The following is a 13,701-nucleotide window of genomic DNA, read 5'->3' as shown; positions in this document are numbered from 1 at the left end:
CTACACATGAGAATATTCGTTAATGAGTGCTTAATTAAATGTAATGGTCACCGGAATTATATGTTCAGATATGTAGGCAATATAATGTAGAAAACAACGCACTTAAAAGTACAAAGTACCAAAAAAATAGAGTCAAACAATTCTACACACAACAACTTTTCATCAAATAATGGCATCGAGGTAAAACTAACTGAGAATGTTAAAATGACGACTGAGAACAAGTTTTCGTCGTTATCCGATTGATAGCAGCACTAGTTGAGTCTCTAGGCTAGGTATCCCGTTTTATCCGACTATTTCGTTTTATCCAACTCTCCCCTATATACACATTTTAAATGTGTATTTTTTTGTCAGTCATGAGTATAAGGCTTGCACTCTACTTGAGATTTGTAGTTGCACACTTGTTTTGTCGCAAATATTGAACACATTGTTTCAAATACAAGTCAATCCATTTGCGACTAAATAATCACAGCGATTAAAAAAACGCAGCCTGTCCTATTTTTACCGCGACGCGATAGTCGCTCTATAAAATGAATCATACAGACAAGCATAGACATGCATACACTTGCAATTGTTTAGTCGCGATTCTGAAACCAACTAAGCCTGGTGTGCCGTAAACAATATTTAATTTTTAATTTCTTTAAATAAATGTCAGACGAGGAACATGCAAATGTTGGGGGCATTTTGAGTACTATTGATTGGTGCAATCAATAATTATTGAGCAAATGAGCAAGTGAACTCCTAAAATTAATTATGCAGGGAAAGATTCAAGGAAAGTGGAGCATAGGTAGAAGAAAAATGTCCTGGCTGAGAAATCTTAGAAAATGGCTTGGATGCAGTTCAACTGAACTCTTTCAGGTTGTATTGTCAAAAGTTAGAATAGCAATGATGATTGCCAACCTTCGTTGAGGAGATGGAATGTAAAGAAGAAGATACAGAGCAATTAATTAAAGAAGTTGAAAAAATACCAGCAATTTATAATACACAACTCTCAAGAGTACAGAGACAGAAATATTAGAGAAAAAATGGGGGGTGAAGTTTGTATTCTTGTGGTGCCAAACTGGACCGAACTCTCTGCAAAAGATTTAACTTACCTTTCAAAAATGACTGGTAAGTTAAAATCAAATTGATTTATTTATTATTATATTTTTAATTTTTTCTTGTTTGTTTTCGTTTTGGCCTAGCAGGCACTAAGTGATGTAAATCCATTCATTTCTAATTTTTTTTATCAAGAAAAGGTGACTTAATTTCGTATAACCACATTATCAGCCTTCACTTTATTTCATTATTTGGTATTTATTACTTAATAATAAAAATTTACAACAAAGTTTAAGATTCAGATTGATTTACACTAAATACCAATGAACTTCTCATTAGGGGAATTAACGGAATTAACGGGGAATACGCACCAGGCGAAAATGATAATGTCGAAAATAAAATAAATTTTGGGACCAACTGCAACAAGCAATTGAGGATTATGAGGGATCACTTATAATATTGGGCGATTTTAATTCCAGAGTGGGAAATGAAAACAAAAAATGGCAAGGAACTATTGGAAAACATGGAGAAACAACAATAAATACAAATGGGAGAAGATTATTAGAATTCTGCATTGATAACGACCTAATCATCACGAACACTTTCTTCGAACATAAAGAAATACATAAAATAACCAGAGAGGTTCCCCAACGCAATGAAAAATCAATAATAGACTATATCAGCGGTTCTCAATCTGTGGTACATGTACCACTGGTGGTACATATCATTATTTGCGGTGGTACACAAAACACACAAAAACTTAAAATAGTAGTACATAGTAAGTCTTGATTATACAATCTAAAAATATAGAAGTATAATAACAGGAACTTTAGATGGTACATGACTCAAAAAGATTGAGGACCGCTGGACTATATCAAAGTTTCGCGGGAAACAAGAACTAGAATCAAAGATGTTAGAGTAAAGAGAAGCTTCGAAATAAGTAGTGATCATTATTTATTAGAAGGAAAAATTAAAATAAGCAGAAACGAAGTTGATAAGACTCAGGAACCTACAAGAAACTACAGCGGAAGAATTAGGACATACAAACTAAGGAATATCGAAACTAGGAATAAGTAGAGGAATGTCGCCAATTATGGAATACCATTTTGTTTTGGGGATATAAAAAAATACCTTTATAGAAAGGAAAACAGTTTAATGTTATGACAAATCAGTCATACATTTTTATGTAGTAATTAAAAGCCTTCTATTAAATACCTTAATTAACAAAAAAAAATTGAACTAAACAACAAAATCCCAAATGAGTAACCAAATATGGAATAGGTACCCATATATGGAATATAGGCATAAACCAACATATCAATAACAAAAATAGACATAAACATCTGAGATCAAATAAATTTAAATAAGAAAATTGTGAAAAATAAAAAAAGTAGCTTAATTCACTTGCAGACATCACAGATCCATGTATGAAACTCTGGACCAACACAATCATAATGCACTTAATCGCCTATTCAATAATTAGGCACCAACGACTGTCCATATTTGGAATTGTACATTAGTTCAAACTAGTATCAACATTTTTTCAAGGCGTAATGTTTTAATTACAGAAGGTCATAAAATATTAAAATAAAGGTACTATCGATATACTCAATAGCATAACAAGTCTGTATTCCTGCATAATAACCAATAATACTCGTTGAATATATTTATTTACCTTTTAAATTTTCTGCGAGACGATAAACCAAACGCGCCTTCCAGACACATATCGTTCGCGCATCTGACACAGAGGTGTGAATACGATAATAAAGAGAGCGACTGAAATAGAGGATGGTATTGTAGTGCGCTTCCAACTTATATTTTCGGAGAAATCAAGGAATTCCATATTAGGACACTATTCCATATTTGGTTACTTTCCTCTATGTAAAAGAAACAGAAAAAGAGTTTAAACAGATTGATAAAAGTGAACCTATAAACAATGTGAAAGTTAAATGGACTGAATTTAAAGAAATACTGTTAACAACGGCAGAAAACGTTTGTGGATTTACAAGAAGAAACAACAAGAAAAAACAGACGAGTTGGTCGAATGCAGATATTAAAAAATAAGTGAAAGAGAAGAAACGTTTATGGAAAATGTATCTACAAAACAGAAATCAGTTGGTCTACGATAAATATAAAGACCAAAGAAACAAAGTTAAAACAATGGTTAAACAAGAAAAACAAAATGCATGGGAAGATTTTGGGAAAAGTATGGAAGAAAATATAACCCATAATAATAAATTATTTTACCGAGTCCTAAAAAATATGAGAAAGGAACCACAAATGAAGCTGCAGCAGGTTAAAGATCGGGATGGGAATATAATAACTGAAGAAGACCACATTATAGAAAGATGGAAAGAATAGTTTATGGAACTTTTAAGCAAAGACAAGACAACAGCAGACAGCAAAACAGTAACGTTAAACAATACAACCACAGAAGAACAAGAAGTAATTGGGGACAATAAAATACAAATTAATGAAGTGGAAGATGCCTTAACCCACCCTAGAAATATCAGTTTTTTAAATTTCCAGCACCTTAAAAGTATCTTCAAAGTGATACGGAACTGCTAAATGGGGTAAATAACAATTACTTGATAATCGTGCTACATAATTAAGTTAAAAATGGTGAATTTTTTTTATTGAATTGGGAAAATTTTATAGATGGCAATAGAATGTCTTAAAAATGTGCAATGACTCGACTTTTTTCAACTTTAGTTTTTTAGTTAAATTAGTGATTGGTGTTAAATTTTCGTAAAATTTGCAGTGGTGAGTGTTAATACTGTTCTAAGTTAATGTTAGTTTTTAATTTGTTTAATTTATTTTAAGATATTAATACAAATATGGTAATTTCTAAAAAACAAATATTTTCGATTGGAATTTTTTCATATGAATGATTGTAAAGATCTTTCCGTTGAACAAATCTCTTCTGCTACTGCTCTATTAGAGAATATCATATGTTGTCAAAGAGAAATAGCAAAAAAATGTTGTTTATCTTAATCTTCAGTTAGAAGGTCGAGTCAAAAACCTAAAGAAGAACATCCTGTTAAATCAATTTGGAGGGGTTGGTATGGCAGAAAGATTTAAGTCACCCCCAGAGGGCAACGGATTTTAAAAAATTTGTCTGTAAAACACATACATAGCGATATAAGGAATAAATTGGAAGAATCAGAGTGTTCAGTATCGGAGTCCACTGTACGCCGAAATTTGTACAGTATGGGATTCAAATAGCATAGGCCAGTTATGGAATCAAAACCATCACCACAAATGCTCAAGAAACGCTTAGTTTCGGCCAATTTGCATAAATATTTTATGACTATACAGTTTTTATGCAAATTAGACCAAACTAAGCGTTTTTTGAGCATTTGTGATGATAGTTTAGATGGTTCCATAACTGGCCTATGACATTTGAATCCCATACTGTACAAATTTCGGCATACAGTGGACTCCGATACTGAACACTCTCATTCTTCCAATTTATTTCTAATGTCGCTATGGGCGACTCTTCTGTATTTTAAAGCCAAATTCTTTAAAATTCGTTGGCCTCTGGGGGTGACTGAAATCTTTCTGCCATACCAACCCCTCCAAATTGATGTAACACGATGTTCCTCTTTAGGTTTTTGACTCGACCTTCGAACTAACGATTAAGATAAACCACATTTTTTTGCTATTTCTCTTTGAAAACATGAGATATTTTCTAATAGAGCAGTAACAGAAGAAATTGCTCAACAAAAAGATCTTTATAATCACCCATTTGAAAAAATTCCAATCGAAGATATTCGTCTTTTAGAAATTAACATATTCTATTAATATCTTAAAATAAATTAAACAAATTAAAAACTAACATTAATTTAGAACAGTATTAACACTCACCACTGCAAATTTTACGAAAATTGAACATCAATTACTAATTTAACTAAAAAACTAAAGTTGAAAAAAGTCGAGTCATTGCGCTCTTTTAGCCCATTGTATTGTCATCTGTCAAGTTTTCACAATTCAATCAAAAATTTTCACCATTTTTAACTTAATTATGTAGCACGATGATTAAGTAATTGTTATTTAACCCATTCAGCAGTTCCGTATGGATTTGAACACAAAAAACTGATACTTCTAGGGCGAGTCTAATAAATTGAGCAGGGACTGTAGATGCCGAGTTGTTGAAATATCTGGGAGAATTTGGCAAAAAAGAACTTTATGGACTGTTAAACCTAACATGGAAAACTAAAAAAAATACCGAGTGACTGGAACACGGCTATAATATTGCCTAAACATACACAAAAAAGGAGATTCGAGAGAATGTGGAAATTACAGAGGCATATCGTTGCTCTGTTCAACATTAAAAGTCTACGAAATTATCCTAGAGCGGAAGCTCCGGAATTTAGTCGAGCCTAGATTAGCAGATATTCAAAGTGGGTTTAGGCCAGCACATAGCGTCCAGGACCATATCTTCACTCTATAGCAGATCATCGAAAAAGCCATACTAAAGGATGAAACGGTGTATTTGGGATTCCTAGATATGAAAAAAGCTTTTGACATGGTGAGCAGAGAGGGAATATGGCAAAGCTTGACAAATAAGGAAGTGGATATGGAACTGATAACCACAATCCAGAGTTTGTATTGCAATACCATAAATCAGGTAAGAGTGTTCAAAAATCTTATTTCCAGCAAATTTACGAATAACGACGGAATCAGACAAGGAGGGGTATTGATCCCCCTACTGTTTATCTGTGTAATAGACGAAGTAATTAAAAAATGCTGGCCAAAAACAAAAAAATATACCATAGGATACAGAAACCTACAACAAATAAAAATCGAAGCCTGTGTATTTGCAGATGATATTGTTATTATGGCAAGAACTGAAACAGCTCTGGAGGAGAACATAAGAATCTGGGAGGCAGAATTAAAAAATTACAATCTAATAATTAATGTGGAAAAAACAAAAGTAATGGCAATACCCAAGAAAGATGTTAAGCTAAATATTGAAATCCAAGGCAAAATAATAGAACAGGTAGATACATTTAAATACCTTGGAATAATTTTAAATAAGAAGGGGACACAAGAAGACGAAATTGGAAATAGGATAAAAGCAGCCACAAGAACATATCATTTGCTGTATAAAAACTGCTTAAATAAAAAAGAAATAACTAGGAAAAGCAAAATGATAATATTTAAAACAATTTACGTACCTATCACTACATATGGAGCAGAGAATTGGGTATTGAACGGCAAACAAGAAAAGATATTGCAAGCCGCCGAAATGAGGTATTTAAGAAAAGTTGTGGGAGCTAGGAGAACCGATAACAGACGTAGCGAAGATATTAGAAGAGAATTAAAAGCAAAATCATTAAAGGACAAAATCCATGAAAAGAAATTAAAATGGACTGGGCACTTATTTAGAATGAACGACGGCAGACAGGTTAATATGACATGGGAAGCGAGGCCGATAGAGAAAAATAGGAGAGGCCGACCAAGGAAATCGTGGAATACAAGTGTGATGGAAATATAGCAGAATAGAGGAAAATCGTGGCAGGAAGCCAAAGAATTAGCTAGGGACCAAAAAAAGTGGCGTAAGTTCGCAGAAAATAACGAGTAAAGAAGACACCTCGACACCTTACAGTATAAGAGGATCATCGATTATGTTATGTTATGATAGGGGAATTAACAGTTAAGCGCTGGTTTCCTCGAAAGCGGTGCCGACAACCTCCGATCGTAACACTGCGATGAATGACATCATAAAAAACTGTACCATGCAAAATAATAGCGTTGGTTTCCAAGGATGCGTTGGAAGCCACCGCTTGCTGAGCTTGCACATTCCATTGGCCCAGTGAAGAACCTTGAATTTTTTACCGTAATCTGACGTAATTCATCGCAGTGCTACGGTCGCTGTTTGTCGGTGCCGCTTTCGAGGAAACCCATGCTTTAGTCATAGACATAATATATTAACACTGAAACACTGTTATATGATATTATTACCTAATATTGTGTTACTATTATTATGTCTAGGATTTCAGTTGGATGAGTTCAGATAAATTCAGCAATTCTGCAATTTTCGGAACAAGATACAAATGTACAATGTACACTCCTGTGAAGAGAGATCAAACAAGTGGTTTTGACGTCATTTACTGCAAAACTGATGTAATTCAGCGACTTATAAATCGCAGTGGAGGCACCCTCTGGATTTTCTACGACAGTGATTATTTTTGTGGCCAGGACTACAAATCACAAGTGGTGTGCTAGCCTAAGACTTAGGATCAGACACCCGCACGCAATGTGTTAAGGCGAAAAGAGAGTAGATTTTGAATGAATTTATGTCTGAATAATGCAGATCCCTAGTAGAGTCAATGTCTAACCGAATTAGAGCCCTCGTTAAGTCTAAAGCAGATGCTACTTCCTTTTAAAAATAAATAGTCACCTTGTATCCCAATCAGGGCCGCCTTTAGGTCAAATGAGGCCCTAGGCAATTCTCTAGTAGCCGCCCATCAAACATGTACCATTTTTGCGAAAAAAAAATGCAAGCAGAATTTTTTATTTAAATAAGAATGTTAGGTTCTCCAAATAATGTTTGGAAATGTGTTAAAAATATTCTTTATTTTACATCAGGCGTAATGTTACATGTTACTATTATAAGTATGTTTGAGCGTTTTGACCTGTGCCCAATGCATGCGTTTTAATGCATGGTATCTAGAAATGGCCTGTTTGTAGGCGCGCCTACTCGTTCGATTTTAAATGAGAGATGCATTGAAAACATTACTCAAGCACTATGTGTTTATAGCTTTGTTTAACAATAAAAAAATTAATTTTTTGCAATGCAAATAATCAAAACCGGTATAATTTGACATGAACTATCAAATGCGGTAAGCATAATTGCTATTTTATTTTTTAATCAAAAGTTATTCGGGTTCAAAAATGGCAATTTTTCGATATTTTGAAAGTTCAACCGCATTTATCTTGAACACTATGCATCATACGAAAAAACTTGTAACAACATTTTTTGACTAGAATGACCCAAAAACAAATAGAAAAATAGGTTGGTTTTGCTAAGAATCGCTGTTATGTAATTCTTTAAGTTCTTTGTTTATAACAATCTTATCGACATCCGGATCAACTGTTATCCAAAAAATTCGTGTTCTACGGGACAAAATACATAAAAAAAACTTGGGTAAGTCCATCTGAATCTCGATCTGAATAAAGTAGGCCGTTGTACCCCCCTCCCCCCGTCCCCCTGGGCGACAGGACGAAATGCAATTGCATATTAATTGCAAATTAATTAATTCCAAATAACTTTTCAATAACAATTTTCGATATTGTGAAATATAAAGGTATTTACTTGTGAAATATATACAGGTATAAAATTAATAAAATGTGATATCTGATGCTTGCATCTTACATAGATTCTATACGATGCAGAGCATCTATTAATAAAGAACTTTTTAGCTTTTTTTTCGCACAGTTGATAATAAAAAAGTTTTCAATAGGTTCCAAGTTACCCAGACACAGGTACCTATTGTATAAGAGTTTAAAAAAAAATTTTAACATTTAATATTTTTTAAGCCTGTTATTAAATATATTTTTGCTAAGTTGTACAGAAAAAAGTTGGTTTGATGACTTTGTACAAACATTTTTTTATATATTTTTCGTTTTTTGTATAACATTTTTTCATCTCTCGTAATTTTCTCAAAAAGAAGTTATTTGTTTCATTTTTAAAGTAAAATAATTTGGTGCATTTTAGAGACTAAATCTTAAGATTAAAAAAAAGACCTTTAAAATATTGTAATATATCCGTTTAAGCTTGAGTTATATCCTCTTAAAGTGGTAGTAATTCTGTAAAACTACGAAGTTTTCAAAACTTACATTTTTTGAGACATAGCTAATATAATTTGAATTAAATTTTTTGAGTTTTTGTTTTTTTAATAAAGCGTAGTTTAGTAAGATGTTTGTAAGCTAAGTTGTGTAAATTTGAGAGTTTTGTAGGTAAAATTGTATTAGTTACACATTTTTAAATCATTTTAAAACAAAATTCATGCAAGTCTCATTTTCCGCTCACACCGTACATATGCCCATAATGTTTTTGTCTTTTTATTATAACTGTAAGATAGCCTTAACGTTTTTCTTTCATTTCCAATTTGCAAAATTTAGATTGATCAACTAGTTAAAAAATTATGGTAAATTAATTTAACGGCGCGCTTCGCAGAAAGCTATAATATTAGTGCGCCAATGTTTGTGAGAGGGGCGACTTGAGCGTTATAAAAGCTGTAGTTTTAATTTTAAAAAAATCTTTATATAAGGTTTCTTGTGCAAAATTTTATGAATTTTTCAATAGCTAAAATATTGTTCAATAGAACAAAAATCACAGTATGAATTCACTTTTTAAATACCAGTAAACACAGAATGTTTTACATACTACTAATAATGAAAAATTATGATTATGAATAATTTGCACTGGTATAAGATAGGGATGTTGCGATAGCAATTGCCGTTATTTCTTAACTGTTATTTCACTGAAGCTGCTTCACACTGTGACACCATTTTCATAATAACTGAAATATTCAAGTAGCTGACTACTTTTTAGTTATTGTAGACCTATAGGAAGAAAACCTACCCGTTTCCTGTCTAGAGTTCACATCCGTTTTTTAATTATTAACAATTTAGTGCAATCAAAGCAGTAGCTCCCCCTTCACTTACCATGACTAGTCACCATTTGAACTACATTTTTAAAAATTAGAGTAAAATATCAATTTTTCGAATATGTAAAAAGATGTTTTCTACGGACAATATTTTTAAAGTTATTCTAAATGATTATAAACTGGGATTTTTTACTATATTAGATAATTTTTTATCTTTTATTAATACATTTTGATAGTATCACTTTTCTACTTTCATTTGGCATACGCAGAATTGTCCTATCTTCATTATTTTCTGTCATTTGTTATTGCAAAACAAAGGTCTCTGGGATAAACAAATAGAATAACTTTTAAACTAATTAATGGATCGGTCTCAAATTTTGAGGGTTTGTTATGTACTCCAATACCCAACTTTGAGGGAAACACTACAGTTCTAAGTTAGTTTTAGTAAAAGTTAACATAATAATAAATAACTTAATAAATAACGATTTTCAATTATTTTTCAGTTTACGAAGCAACAGATTAACTTTTTGACTTTCAAAAATCGTCATTTTGAAGGTTTTTCAATGTTCTAGAAAAATAAATTTTGTAATTTTATGTCGAACTATTTTGCTCTTTAATTGAGTGCAAAAAATGGAAAAAATCGCGTTGATTGCACTAAATTGTTAATAATTAAAAACCGGATGTGAACTCTAGGCAGGAAACATGTAGGTTTTCATCCTATAGGTCAACAGTCAACAACAACTAAAAATGTAGTCAGCTAGGTACCTCGATATTTCAGTGTCCCGGACATGATCTATTTCTTGCTTATTTCCCTGGAGTATATCTGTGTGACGACACGAACCTTATCTACTTGTAATGAAAATTCCAACTCTAACTTGATGTCCTACTGTAGACAAGTCAAATCTTTAGTTTCTGCAAAATGTGCAATATTGAAGTGTTCAATGGCCCACCGCCTTTGCCGAGCTGCTGACGGCCTAATAATCACTAAATTTATGACTTCCGTCCTTTTTGAATGAACAGTGTTAAGATAGCAGAATGCTATGTTTGTTTTATTTTTGTTATGAATGCAATTTGTTTTATTCTACATATTTAGAAATGAATGCCCACTTTTATTTCATTGATGGATGAGCATACGTACTTGTCATTCGATTTTAATTTTTATATAAAAATAGTTTTTTGTACAGTATTTTTTGCGGCCCTCTCACAATTTGCCGCCCTAGGCAACTGCCTATATTGCCTAATGGATAAAGCAACCCTGATCCCAATATTTATTTGGCAACAACATATTAATTAGTACAGTTAAAATTATTAGAGGTTAAAAAATATGAATCAAGAGAAATTGAACTTTTTTTCTAGTTTTAAGAACAAAAAAGCAAGTGCATTAGCGGAAATGAATTCAAAATTATTCTGCACATTATATTTATATTTGAAGCATTTTGATTAAAACATCTCATTTTTGGTGGTAAAAAAATACCTATTAATTTGTCTGGACTAAAGGTGGCATTAATTTTGTTGGTATTATAGTAGATACAGCCAACTTTAGTTTGTCCCAATATTATCCATGTTAGAGCTTCTAAATGTATGCCTTTTAAGAAGAAGAGTGTGGTAAAACCTTATTTCCTCCGTAAATATACAAAGAAGTGATGAACAGGGCCGTAACTACCATTGGAGCAACCGGGGCAGTGCCCCGGGCCTCCGGTCAAGGGGGGCCCGCAGGTGCCCATTTTTTGACTGTGCATAGATTTTAAGGAGGAAAATAAAAATATGTATTTTAAAAGCCGATCCCAACCAAATATTTTTAAATGACACAATTTTAAAAAGACCTTAAAGGGGCACCGTAGACCTCAACATAAAGTTTTAATTTTTCACTTGGGAAATTAGTATTTTCGACTAAAATGCAATTGGAACAGAACCCTCAGAAGGGGCCCCTGAGGCCTGAACTAAGCTGGGGCTCCCGAGACCTTAACATAACAGTTTAAATTATTACTTAGGAAATTAGTTATTTTAATAAAACCTAAAATGCCATTGGAAGAGGGGCCTGTGCTAAACCCGAGATCTTTCGTAAATATATAAATTGTTACTGAGGAAATTAGTTATTTTGGTGAAATAAAAACTAAAATGCAACCGGAATAGGTGCCCCTGGTCCCAGCTACTTTGTCTTAACCAATTTACCCCAGATCACATCTTGGCACGTGAACGGAACCACATGGTACCATATAATGAAAAGAAAGGTACAGGTAAGATGGAATGAGCACATTGGAATCAGCCCCACCAGTACCACAGCATAATAAAGCTAACAGCAGTGACGGTACTCGCCTTCGAGAGTGTCACTGCTGAAGGTACTGGATATCGTTTTCTAATATCCTCGTCAAATAGGATTTTGCTCTCATTGGATCTGTATTCAATTACTTCCCGACGGTCTCCTCCTTTTTGTCACTTTCCTATCTGCTTCAATTTTTCTTCCACTTTTTCCATATCAAATTTTACCGCATTCTTGAATTTTTATTTCACCTTTTCAATTTTCTGTATCTCCTCAGCCACCTGGTTACCTGTTCCTGCATTTTAAATAAACCTCCATATCTTCATATTTTTCCATTCCGTTTTGAAGTTTCAAGAAAATTTTTTTTTTATTGATATTATCTCATTTTGTTTTAGTATCTGTTTATTTTGTTTTTCTTTTAAATTTTTTAAAGCGAATAAAAGTTAAGGTGATTTCAAAAATGTTTGTGTTAGTCAACTAAAATAGCAATATGTAGGTACAAGAAACTGCAACATAAAAGATTTTTCTGAACCCTGCCTTCCGCTGGGGGTAAACCCCCAGACCCCCCGACAGGGGGGTCACATTTGACAGATCACATTTGCCCCGGGGCCCCTAACATCGTAGTTACGGCCCTGGTGATGAACATTAGAAGTTTACAAAGTTCTACTCATGGCACACAGTTTTAGATGATTTTGACATTACATTAGATTGACCTATAGATGAATTTCCAAAAGTGAAATAAATCCTTCAAATTTGGCTGAATAGTTGGTTGTCAGACTGCAAATGCAAATAGTAGCCATCTGCAGATCTATAAATATCTTCCTAGGTAGCTGCCTGAATTTTTAAAAAACGTTGTTTAAAGAAACTAGCCTAACTTAAAGATTATCGTTAATAATAAAGATTGCTGAAGTTTTACTTCATATAAATAAATAAGGAGAGAAGTAGGTAGATAGACTTTTGCTCAACAAAAATAAACAGAAAAATTGGGAACCATAACCTAGAATATGTCATAATTCTTACCTGACGTTTCAGTCCACATGTTCATTTTCTCCAGTAAATAAATCACTTTATTTAGAACACACTACAGAAAAGTCATATGGACCCGACTAGAATAGTATGAAGAAGAACTATATAATTTAGAAATTTAAGTAAATGTACACTTTGGCTCACTCATTTTCATTTTCACACTAGTAAATTTGACAGCCGCGGTCTGCGGTATTGCCAATTTCACAAATTTTTCCAAAAATAGATAATTTGTGAATAAAAAAAATTGCGGAAAATATTACTAGGCACAACACACAATTTTCAAAATAAAATTTACGGCATTTATAAATCACTTAGTAGCAAAACTGTATATAGGTCATCTGAATGACCTACATAAGTACCTATACTTTTGTACCTATTTGTATTTACTTAGTGATGTTTTCTTATTCTGAATTATTATGTTAATGAGTTAAAGGTAAAGATGTACTTGGCAAAAATATTTCGATCAGATTTTTTTTTATAAAGAAACTAATGTATGTTTTCACAAATAATATTCCCATTCATGAACTCGCAGTGTAACAAACATTATGAATCAAACTGAATTTAGATATCTATACATATTTTAATTTTTTTAGGTATAAGGAATTGTTATGTTGAATATTTTAGGGACTTTATGTCATATTCTAATAAATATTCAATGTTCTAAAACTCAAATATTATTGTACAATATCCAAAAAAAAAGTGTAAAACTGGCAACAGTCGTCTGTCAAATTAAGTTCAGATTTTTTTATAAGTGCGCTTGAA

General features: G+C 32.6%; 1 protein-coding gene across 4 annotated transcripts in view; it reads right to left on the bottom strand.

Moving 5' to 3' along the window:
• Positions 1 to 13,126, bottom strand: part of LOC126883916 (cAMP-regulated phosphoprotein 21) — a 398,508-nt gene extending 385,382 nt beyond the window's left edge. For all 4 annotated transcript variants that reach the window (XM_050649638.1, XM_050649635.1, XM_050649637.1 and 1 more), the window contains exon 1: positions 12,934 to 13,126. The gene's annotated coding sequence lies outside the window, so the exon portion shown is untranslated. The remainder of the gene's footprint in view (positions 1 to 12,933) is intronic.
• Between the last annotated feature and the right edge of the window lie 575 nt (positions 13,127 to 13,701).

This window comes from Diabrotica virgifera, chromosome 4 (genome assembly GCF_917563875.1).
Source record: "Diabrotica virgifera virgifera chromosome 4, PGI_DIABVI_V3a".
Classification (NCBI taxonomy): Eukaryota; Metazoa; Arthropoda; class Insecta; order Coleoptera; family Chrysomelidae; genus Diabrotica; species Diabrotica virgifera.
This window is presented reverse-complemented; position numbering and strand designations above follow the sequence as displayed.